The sequence below is a fragment of the Pygocentrus nattereri genome, chromosome 13 (assembly GCF_015220715.1).
Source record: "Pygocentrus nattereri isolate fPygNat1 chromosome 13, fPygNat1.pri, whole genome shotgun sequence".
Classification (NCBI taxonomy): Eukaryota; Metazoa; Chordata; class Actinopteri; order Characiformes; family Serrasalmidae; genus Pygocentrus; species Pygocentrus nattereri.
The window spans coordinates 12,453,200-12,464,059 of NC_051223.1; positions in this window are offsets into that span (position 1 = coordinate 12,453,200).

Here is a 10,860-nt window from a genome sequence, read left to right on the forward strand (position 1 = left end):
CGAAAAAGTGCTATATAAATTACAATGATGATCATGATGATGAAGAATTGTTAAACCAAACATTTTGCTGCCATTGAAGCAACAGCACTTCTATGGTGAGTGAGTTAGCAGCCGGATAACATGGGCCCCCCAAAGACCAGGGGGTATTTATATGTATATGTACCATGATGCAGAATCACCAGACAAGTTCAGTGGAATCTGAGAGTGAGTGCAGTCATGTGCTTTGAATGCTACACTCTAAAAGCTCTCTAGACGAACCCGTTCAACTCAAACTCAAACTGGAGTTCAGAACCTCCAGAGGACCCAGTTCACCCCTCCATCCACCATCACAGTTCCTGCTGTATCTACTCTATGCTACAGTAGTACACACAGCGGAGAGGAGACGGATCACTGAGTTCATTCAGAACTTTGTAAATGAAGTTCACAGAATAAAACATATTTATCTCTGAATCTCTCAGAAGCCCTGACCCTCTCATCCTGCAGCTCCATTCATTTACACTCACACCCAGTAACCTTCAGCTGAGTGGAGGAATAGCTGAGTCAGGAGACAATGGAGAACAGAGAGGGAGGAGTGCATCACCTACTCTCATCATATCTCTCATCATATATTAATATACAGTGCTCAGAACTGTCATTAGCCATTTCCAAAGCTCTCCTCGGAGAAGGTTGTTACTTTTACAGTAACTATGCTTTATTAGTTTATCTAATCAATTAGTTTATCTAATCAATACTTCAACACATTAAATGCGCTGATAGAACTTTAAAAATCCATACTTGTTCAGTGACAAGTGAGGAACCAAATCTGTTTTCTTCTAACCTACACATTCATACCTTCACTGAAAACAGCACAATCTGACTACTTTCCATCTAAAAATCAAATGTGCTGTGATTTAAGGGAACATGTAGCTCGTTCTACAGGCAGGGCTAAAGCTGAAGATATAGAATTACAAAGATTTAGTCTTTAAAATGATACAATAAGACGAACTGTTCTTTTTCCAAAAAGCCTCAGTTGTCACACAGGTTGCGTTTCTCAACACTGCTGATGAAACATCTGTGATTTTTGTTGGCATTTGGTGTTTTTATGTCCAGGTCAGCATTTTATGTGTATCCATTCCCAGTAGAGTCCTGAGACAGGGTGAGGGAGATGAAGAGGCGGAGTACAAGCGCAAGTCCCTTTTTATTGATGATCTTAACAAAAGAATCCACACACAACACAACAATAAGAGCACTCACTAACGGTGACTACAACAGGGAAGAAACAAGACTAAAGAGGACTAGAAGACAAACAGGAGTGAAAGAACACAACCAGGATAGAAACACACACAGACGGGGCTTTCGACAAGAGACAGGAGAGAGAGATAACAGGAAGGCAGGACTGGGAACGAGTCACAGACCAGAACAACGAGAAAAAACAGGAAACAAGAAAACAAGGATGGAAGAAAAAGGACAGGGCCAGACGGAGTGTCTCATTCTCTCTCACTCTCTCACTCTTACTCTCTCACTCTCTCCCTCTCACTCTCTCTCTCTCTCACACTGTCTCACTCTCTCTCTCACTCACACTCTCTCTCTCTTTCTCTCTCTCTCTCTCTCTCACTCATGCTATCTCTCTCACTCTCTCTCACTCCCTCTCTCTCTCGTTCACTCTCTCTCTCACACACTCTCTCACTCTCTCTCTCTCTCACTCACACTCTCTTTCATTTTCTCACTCACATTTCTCTCTCTCTCTCACTCATGCTATCTCTCTCTCACTCTCTCACTTGCGCTCATTCTATCACTCTATCTCACTCTATGTCTCTCTCTAATGCTATCACTCTCTTACTATCTCACTCTATCACTCTCCCACTCACTCTCACTTTCTCTCATACTATCACTCTCTCTTACTCTATCTCTCTCATGCTATCACTCTCTCTCACTCTCTCTCACTCTATTACTCTCTCACTAACTCTATCACTCTCTCTCTCACTCTCTCTCTCTCTCTCTCTCATCTAAACTCTCTTAACTTCATTCAAACACCTTTATTATTTATTTATTTAATACTTATGTGGAGTAAATATAAACTGCAGTCACTTCTGTTATGGTGAATAATAATAATAATAATAATAATAATAATAATTTAATAATAATAAAATAACCTAATTTTCCCTTGAATGCATTTTCTCCCAATGCTGCCTTCTTTTTGTCTATAAATTGTATTTAAAATGACAGAAAAATTGGTGTTTTTGGTGAGTTGAAGTCACATGATTTACCAGGCAGAATTAGTGTGACTGGCCAGACTGTGGGGTCAATGCTTTTTCATTGGGGTGAATAGACTCTGCCTTTCTAACAGACCACAAACAATCATACTGGACATTTTAATATTATCTGTTCACTAAACTAGTTACTCAGAAACATCCAGGAAGTCGATTAAAGACTGAAAGAGAAGATTTAAACCTATTGAGATGTTAATTACATGCATCATCGTTGATCTGAACTGTCTGAATGAATGATTGAATGTCTGAGTGAAAGTCTGAATGAATGAGTGAATGTATGAATGAATGAGTGAATGTCTGAATGAATGAGTGACTGTATGAGGGAATGTTTGAATGAATGAGTGAATGTGTAAATGAATGAGTGAATGTGTAGATGAATGAGTGAATGTCTGAGTGAATTTCTGAATGAATGAGTGAGTGTCTGAGTGAATGCCTGAATTAATGAGTGAATGCCTGGGTGAATGTCTGAGTTAATGTCTGAATGAATGAGTGAATGTCTGAGTTAATGTCTGAATGAATGAGTGAATTTCTGAAGGAATGCGTCTTATATGCAGTCTGTTTATTTTTAAGTCCTGCATGTTGCCAAATTGCATTGACAATGACGTGTCTGCTGTTGGCGCAGTTGTAATGACAAATTAAACTCACTCACTAATTCAGACACTAATATACACAGCATTGTAGGGCCTAAACGCAAAAGCCTTCTGAGACAAGTGAGTCCAACATTAAGAGTCTTATTTTCTAGCATAGCAGCATTAACCTGCTCATCCTAAGCTCTCTGGGCCACAACAGCTGCTCATCTGTACTTTTGTTCTTTTGATTTGAAGATTAATTAGGTAAAGAATGTGTTCCTGTGTTGGAGTGAAATGACTCATTCTTGAAAACTTTCCGGTTTCTGTCATAGTCGATGGAGTGAATCCAGTTTCACTGCATGTCTGTCTGCTTACAATAGAATCTGATCATGCTCATCAGATACACACTTGTGGTGATGAAAGCATATAATCAGGTTCAGTCATCACTTTCCATTTATCCCCTTTTATTCCTGTCATATGGTGCTCTGAACAGTGGCAGCGTGCCTCAGGGCTCTACCCTGGGGCCCTGCTATTTGTGATTCTTTCCTACTTTCTTTTTTCCACTTCCCATCTTTAATTAGCACAAATTACTGTGCTGATGTAATTTCTTTCTTAAATACCCCTTTGCTGGTGTACAGTTAGTCACCATCTGTAGACACAGTTTGTGTGGTTTACCGCTCCCCCATCACCCCCCCCCCCCCCCCCCATCAGTGCACAGAAATTTTTGGGCTGGGAGTTACTGGGAGTTAAAGCCTTTATTTTACTAAAATAGCTGAGTTATTAGTAGTCTCACAGGGTCAGACATGATTATGTTGTGAGGACACATGTCTGGGAATAACCTGGTAAAGCTTTGGTGGTAGATTGTGACGTTAAGAAGAGTTTACCCGTCCTAAACCCACCTCTGTGCTTTGATAAAGTCCAGAGAAATTTTGCTCTCACCCTAATAGGCCGATGTTCCCCACAGTCAGCCCAAAACATCTCATGGTTGTCTGCAGACAACATTCAGCCTGTCTTGCTGTGCATCAGAATTTTAGCACTCAGCATAAATTCAAGAGGACCTCAATTAATTTCTTGCATATCTTGCATTAAAATTCATGCAGAATCCTGTTAGTGTTCACATGTAAAATATTGGCATGTGTGACTGTCTCATGTAAATACTGTACAGCTGTAACAACAGCACCATGTTATCATAGGGCTCTAAGAGCTTGCTATTTTTAGAAATCTGATCATTTCCATCTGCTTTATGGTGTTTCTAACAAAGTGGTCAGTTAGTGAAAGCACAAGGTGGGTGTTTCTAATAAAGTGGCCAGTCAGTGGAAGTGCAAGGTAGGTGTGTCTAATAAAGTGGCCAGTTAGTGGAAGTACAAGGTGGGTGTTTCTGCTAAGGTGGACAGTGAGTGGAAGCTAGAGGGGAGAACTTTGTTCTCTGGAGTGATGAAGCTCCATCTTATAACTTTGGAATGAGCTGGAGTGACCCAGAACTGACCATCCAACATCAGTACCTGATCTCACTAATGCTCAATCAAATCCTCACAGCAATGTTCAACATCTAGAGTCTTCCCAGAAGAGTAGAGGCTGTTACTGCAGCACAGACTCACTACTAACACCTTTATCTCAAAAAAAGTCGTGGGCTGGAGGTTAGGGAACGAGCCCTGTGACCAGAAGGTCACTGGTTCGATCCCCCTGGCTGACAGTATATGACGGAAGTGCCCTTGAGCAAGGTGCCTAACCCCCAATTGTTCCCTAGGCACCATGGATAGTGTTGCTCACCGCTCTGGGCAAGTGTGCTCACTAGTGTGTTCACTAGTGTGCATGTATGTGGGTGTTTCACTGCACAAATGGGACAAATGTGGTGGTCTAATTCCACAGGTTGCAAGCACAGTGACAAATGGTTCTATGTTCTAAGCTCTGGAGGAGCTGGGGTCTTACGGACACATAATCCAGAGTCTTATTATAAGTTGTATAATTTAATACTTGAGTATTGAACCTGAAGCAGCTGAATGTAATCAGACCACTGAGTGTTCCGGCTTTCAGCAGAAGTCATCTCTTATTGGCCAGTATAGAGAATGAAAGCATGTCTGCATCTGCTCGGGGTTAAATAGATGTTCAGGAAGGAGACTGACCTGGACACTCTGGAGACGGTGTCCTTACAAATCACATCTTCAGCATTTCAGATTATACGATCTCTGCATGAGTGAGAGAGGAGAGGGACTGGAGCTGTTGAAAAAAACTATTTTTTGACTTTGCGCACATGAATGGAAATAAGTTTAATCTGAGAAAATGTTTCTGACTGTCCTTGAAAATAATCACAAAAACTCCAGAGCACAAATATTACAGAGCACTGGACATTTGCTTGCAGGAAGCTGAATAATGTATAGTATAAACAACTAAAGATGTTATACGGAGACCAGGTCCGTGTGTAGCAGCCACTCTATGGGTAACATCCAAGCTTCACAGCTCAAAGTAACACTATGTAGGATTTGAGGATTTGGGGAGCCCTCTGGTGGAAATGTATAACTTCAAGAGAGAGAACTCGGAGAGAACTGAGTGTAAACGTGGTGAAGGAGCATCTTTGAGGGTCAATTTATTTACCACTGTCATTACATCTTCATCAATGTGATGTTGATTTGAGATTATTTGAGGCCGAAACATCGAGCCGGTCCTTCTTTTTAGAATCTGTGTGTGACGTTAATACGTAAAGATGTACGACGTGGTGTGAAAAACTCAACGTCTCTGACTTTTAAATTATGATTTCAGGCATTACAGGCGACTCACAGCAGAACACATCTTTCACCTCTAAAAACAAAATGCAGTCCTGCTTTAGAAGAGGAGACTGCTTTAACAGATTATATTTTACACATTTCCACACTTGGGAAAAATTTGCAGTGTAGATTTCACTGTTTATGATATTCTATGCTTTCTGCTTGCATTTATTTTAGACTCTATCTGCTCCCTAGTGGCCATTCTGCCAGCAGAATGGAAAATGACTGCTGCTGAGCTGCTAGCGAGCAATGAGGGGATGACTGCAGCTTTCTTAATATCAAATAATCCTGTACAGCTGACACAGTAAACAGACAGCATTTAAACAGTAACAGTGCTTTTATAAATGCTCGCTCACAAATAACCAAAATTCAGCTTCCAGTTCTGAAAATAAGACACATTTATATCTAAATATACAGTGTGAATGTAAATATGTGGTGTGAAAAACTGTACACCTCTGATTTTCTAATGATTATTTCAGATGACTCTCAGCAGCTCACAGTTACTGTATCTTAGCCTGATTTATTCTCCTGTCTCAGTCTGCCGGCTGAGTCTAGTGAGAGCAGCAGAAGCTCTGCAGACCGACAGTCAAAACCAAAACTTAGCCTCTGCTGACCGTGGAGCGCCACAGACATGAGCCTCTGCTGATTCCAGAGCAAAAGCAAACAAATCAACCTGTCAGTCTGCAGTTCTGCATCCCTGCTGTGTCTGACCTCTGTGACAAGGAGGCATCCCTCTGCTTTAGAAGCACTTTAATCGTCCAGTAGGACAGGGCACAGCTCTCAGCTGAGGGCTGGTCAGCTCACAGCAGCTCACAGTGGGGGAAAGTTGAGCCCAGCAGCAGGACATCATTATCTCCGGTGAGTCTCCGCTGTTATCTCTCAGGTGAACTCCCTAAAGGCCATAAAAGGGCTGTTCCTTTATGTCTGCTTTGCAACCCACAAGTCAAATATTTTGATTACAGCTAGACTGAGAGTCCAAAAGAATCTGAACAGTACTTCAACATCTACTGTGACACCTTCCAAGAAGACTGCAGGAGTTTTTAACAGGCACATGTTCCTCTCAGATGAACAGAAATAATTACAGTCAAAATTACCGTCAGTACAATCACAGATACAGTTGCTGTGAGGGAAATATTCACAAGGAGAGTTTTAAGGACATTTTTGCTGTTTTATGATAGTTTAGAGATCTTAAACTCCATTCATGGTGGAGGAATACAAGCAGGGTGCTGTGTGGCAAAATAGTCCCTGAAGAAAACGTATTATTCCAGATTTTCCACTGTTTTCCATGATCAACATTCCATATAACTCAGAAGACTCGTGTAGGTTCTCTGGTGGTTCTGCATGGTAAATAAAATGTCTATATCTGTGTTGTAGTCATGGCGACCCCTGGTTCCTATCACCACCACTGTAAAGAACGATAAGTTTCAAGCGCCTTCGAGTGGTCTTTAGATATCAGCACCACAGGCTGTGTGTAGTTTTGGGAAACTCACATAAATGAGCTTAATAAGAACCTTAACACACTCATCTTGCGCACTACTTACACACTGGGATGCCAGTTCATTAGATACAATCATTGGCCATTTTATCAGAAATATGGTGTGAAATACAGGGGGTACTGTGTCTCTGGGGATCCCTGAAAAAAAAACTTATTCCCATGTTATGCATATTACCAAACTAGAACAGAGCATTTACAGGAGAACAAGTGATAAACCAAACATTTCACTGCCACTGAAGCATCAGCAGCGCTATAGGAAACGATAAATAATGAATGATGCAACTGATGAGCTTCACTCTGTAACTGCACACCTGTAGGGCAGGTGTTTCTGATAAAAAAAAAACAATGAGTGTAGCTAGAACATGATAAACTTGGTGCTCAGTGTGGATTTTATATAAAAGAATCTATATTTGTCCCTGTGTGGTTGAACTGGGCTGCTGTCAGTAGGTTCTGGGTAATGAAGCTGAACTAAAGGCAGTGGTTTATGTTTCTGTGCTCTTACAGACGCCGGCCGATAAAGGGCACTTGGTAAAAGGGAACGCAGAACCAGGCTGTTTATGGCCTTCCATCTTAACCATCAACGATGACGACTGACCCAAACAGCTGTGTGTTTTCAGTCTACTTTACTCTAATGTGCAGCACCTACAATAAACTTTATTCTGTCTTCTTATAATTCAGCTGTCCACGGTTCTAGAAGCGCTGACCACCTCCATCACACACTCAGTAAAGAGTCAATAACACTAAGCCTCATTCTTCAACATCCTCCTGAGTTAAGTGTGTTATTGATGAAGGTCCTAAGAAAAAGTCGGCATCAGATTCATGTTGTGTTCTTAAAGCACACAACTGTTCTCTCCTCTGTCTCTTGAGTGAGTGTTCTTACCTAAGAACAAACTCCACATAGAGAACATGGGTGAGTCAGAGTCTTCATCAGAACTGCCTCAGTGGGTTTAAGAAGAGATTTCTTTTTAAGAAAGGATGGAGAACAGGGCCTCATGAGTATAAAGAGGAACCCAAGCTCAGAAGGAGAAACAACCTAAGAGCATGAGTAAGAACTGGTTCTATATAGTACCATAAAGAGTTCTCTTATTTGTGCAATGCCAGGCTTGTAAAAACAGAACCTGTTTTGATGATATTTAGAACCATATTCTAAACATTCTCCATCAATTTGAAGAACCCATTCACCATGCAGAGAACCAATTAAGCATGCGAATGGTTCCTTTAGTGTTCATGGTTTAACCAACCCTTGAAGAACCATTTTTTAAGAGTCTACAGCCATTAAAGCTGTGGATTTGTGTGCTTTGTCCAGCACGGTGTCACACATTGTTTGTAGGATGCAGGCATTGCTAAAGAATCCATGGAGAACCGTTGTTATGAGCCTGCAGTTTAAAGGGAAGTGATGAAACACTGAGGAGCCTCCAGGATGGGTGATCTGATCTGGGTGGTAACCAGTTTTCTCTTTTACCCACTGGCCTTTGTCTGGGCAGCTGAAAGGTGAGGCTGTTGTTTTGGGAAGGCTGGCGATGGTCAGTGGATCATGGCGCTGAGCTGGCTTGAGTGACGTCTGACCGCAGCTCCTCATGTAACAGGGCAGAGAGCCTCAGCCCTCACTTCCTCGGCAACTCCCTCTCCGTATCTCCAGAGGAAACGTGTTCGATTGGGCCTTTTATTCTTGTTCATCACAGAGCAGCTCAATACAGTCAACAGCCGGACACGTGTGCCCACATGAGGAGGAAAGACTCTTATCTCTGCCTGTGGAGTGTTTTCACGTAGCCTTTGTCTTATTCCTTCCTCTGTACGTGCTGCTCGTCCATCGTTCTCCCATCTGAAAATAAGATGATTCAGTTCTCTTCACTGCTGTTGTGAAGAGTGTGTTTGAGTCACTCTTCCTGCCACATGCAGCCTGTGTCTCCACTGCTGACCAATACAGCAACAGCCCAGCGCACCAGCACAGCCGCACCAGCAGCGTCAGTTATTCAGACTCACAGGCTCAGCTTAGTGGATTATCTGCTTTCAGGCGAGTGAACGCAGGCATAAATAACGTGTGACCAGATCGATATAATCACATGTTCAGCATTTTGTATGAAAGCCTGTTTCCACCAGACAGGAGGACAACAGCTCTTATTCATCTGTTTCACATTCAAACTGAGGCTAATTAGGTCAAAATAATGACTTAGTTTCTCAAGATTCTGACTCAAGTTTCAATTGAAAAATGAAGCATGTGATTATTTGACCATTGTTTTGCAAAAATATGACATAATTTCAACATAACACTTTAGAAATCTGAGAAAATAGTCATTATTTTGAAATGAGACTACAGTCTCATAATACTACAGAGTCCTGCTGGTAACATCCTGTATATATAAAAATAATGTTATTTAGGTGTGGGAATGCAATAATTACGTCGTGGCTATGACTTAGTAAGGGGTAGGAATGAGGAATTAAGCTGTGGTCAATGCTTAATCATGTCATTCCTATGTCTAAGTCGCAGCCACGCATTATTTTCATTTATACGGTACGACACCAGCAGGGACCCATATAATACATCAGAAATTTGAGAAAATAGTAATTAACTTGAGAAAACTTGATATTACTTGTACATAATATGTCACAAATTGCACAAAATTCAAAACATTTTTTGGCAAGTCTTTACTGTAGGGTGCTGTTCATAAGGCTACATGACACTTACATAAGCTTGTCATGACAACTGACATAGCCCTACATAAATGCTTACTCCAATAGGCATCATCTGTCCTAAACACTACTTTAGCTAACTTTGATCAAAACTGGCAAGTGTAACTTTTATAATGAATGACACCTATTGGAATAAATATATATAAAGACTTATGTAGGGTAATGTCAGTTGATATGACAAGCTTGTGTAGGTGTCATGTAGCTATTTGAATTTGAATTACCTGATTTAAATGCATATACAAATGAGGCAAAAGTGACCAGTAAGTGAGTCACTTTCGACTAGCTGACCAGCTGAGCTGGGTCTGTCAGCAGCTCTGTGGTGCTGGAAGGTCCTCCTCATTGACAGTGAGGGGCTCATATGCAGCAGGACGCTGCCTCGTCTGGGTGTGTAATCACCTCCGATCAGTGTCGGACGCTCAGCCTGAACACAGCCCGCGGAACCTGCCCTGCTGCTGCTGGCAGCTCATCAGACCCTGTTTATTCAGCCATTAGCGCCAAAGTCAGTCAGTGACATTTCCAGAGCCAAGTGCATCATGATGTTAACAGTGGAGATGGGCGGGGGAGCAACAGGCTGATCAGCCGGGTGTAATTGGACCCGTGGGGGGAAACAGTCCGGTCTGATGAGCGTTCTGAACCTGAACCTTACCCAGCTACCCAAACATGATGTACACACTAAAAAACTCAACACATGACATCAGTTTTGTCGCGTTCTGTTTTTGGCTCGTTATAGAGCAGCTGCTGAGGAGAGAACCGTGTCTGAACTGCTGTTTTATTGTTAAAGTTCTTATCAGAGCTGTGAGTCATCATAGAGATACAGAGCTCTGTATCACTGTACAGGGTAACACTATTCATAAGGCTACTCACCTACATAAGCTTGTCATGACGGCTGATATAACCCTACATAAATGTTTAAAAAAATCTTATATCTTAAATCCAATAAGTGTCATCTGTCATAAAGGCTACTTTATCTAACTTTGATCAAAACTGGCAAACGTTACCTTCATATCAAATTATGCCTATTGGAATAAGCATTTATAAACATTTATGTAGGTTTATGCCAGTTGTAACTGACAGTGTTACCCCGTACTGTAAGT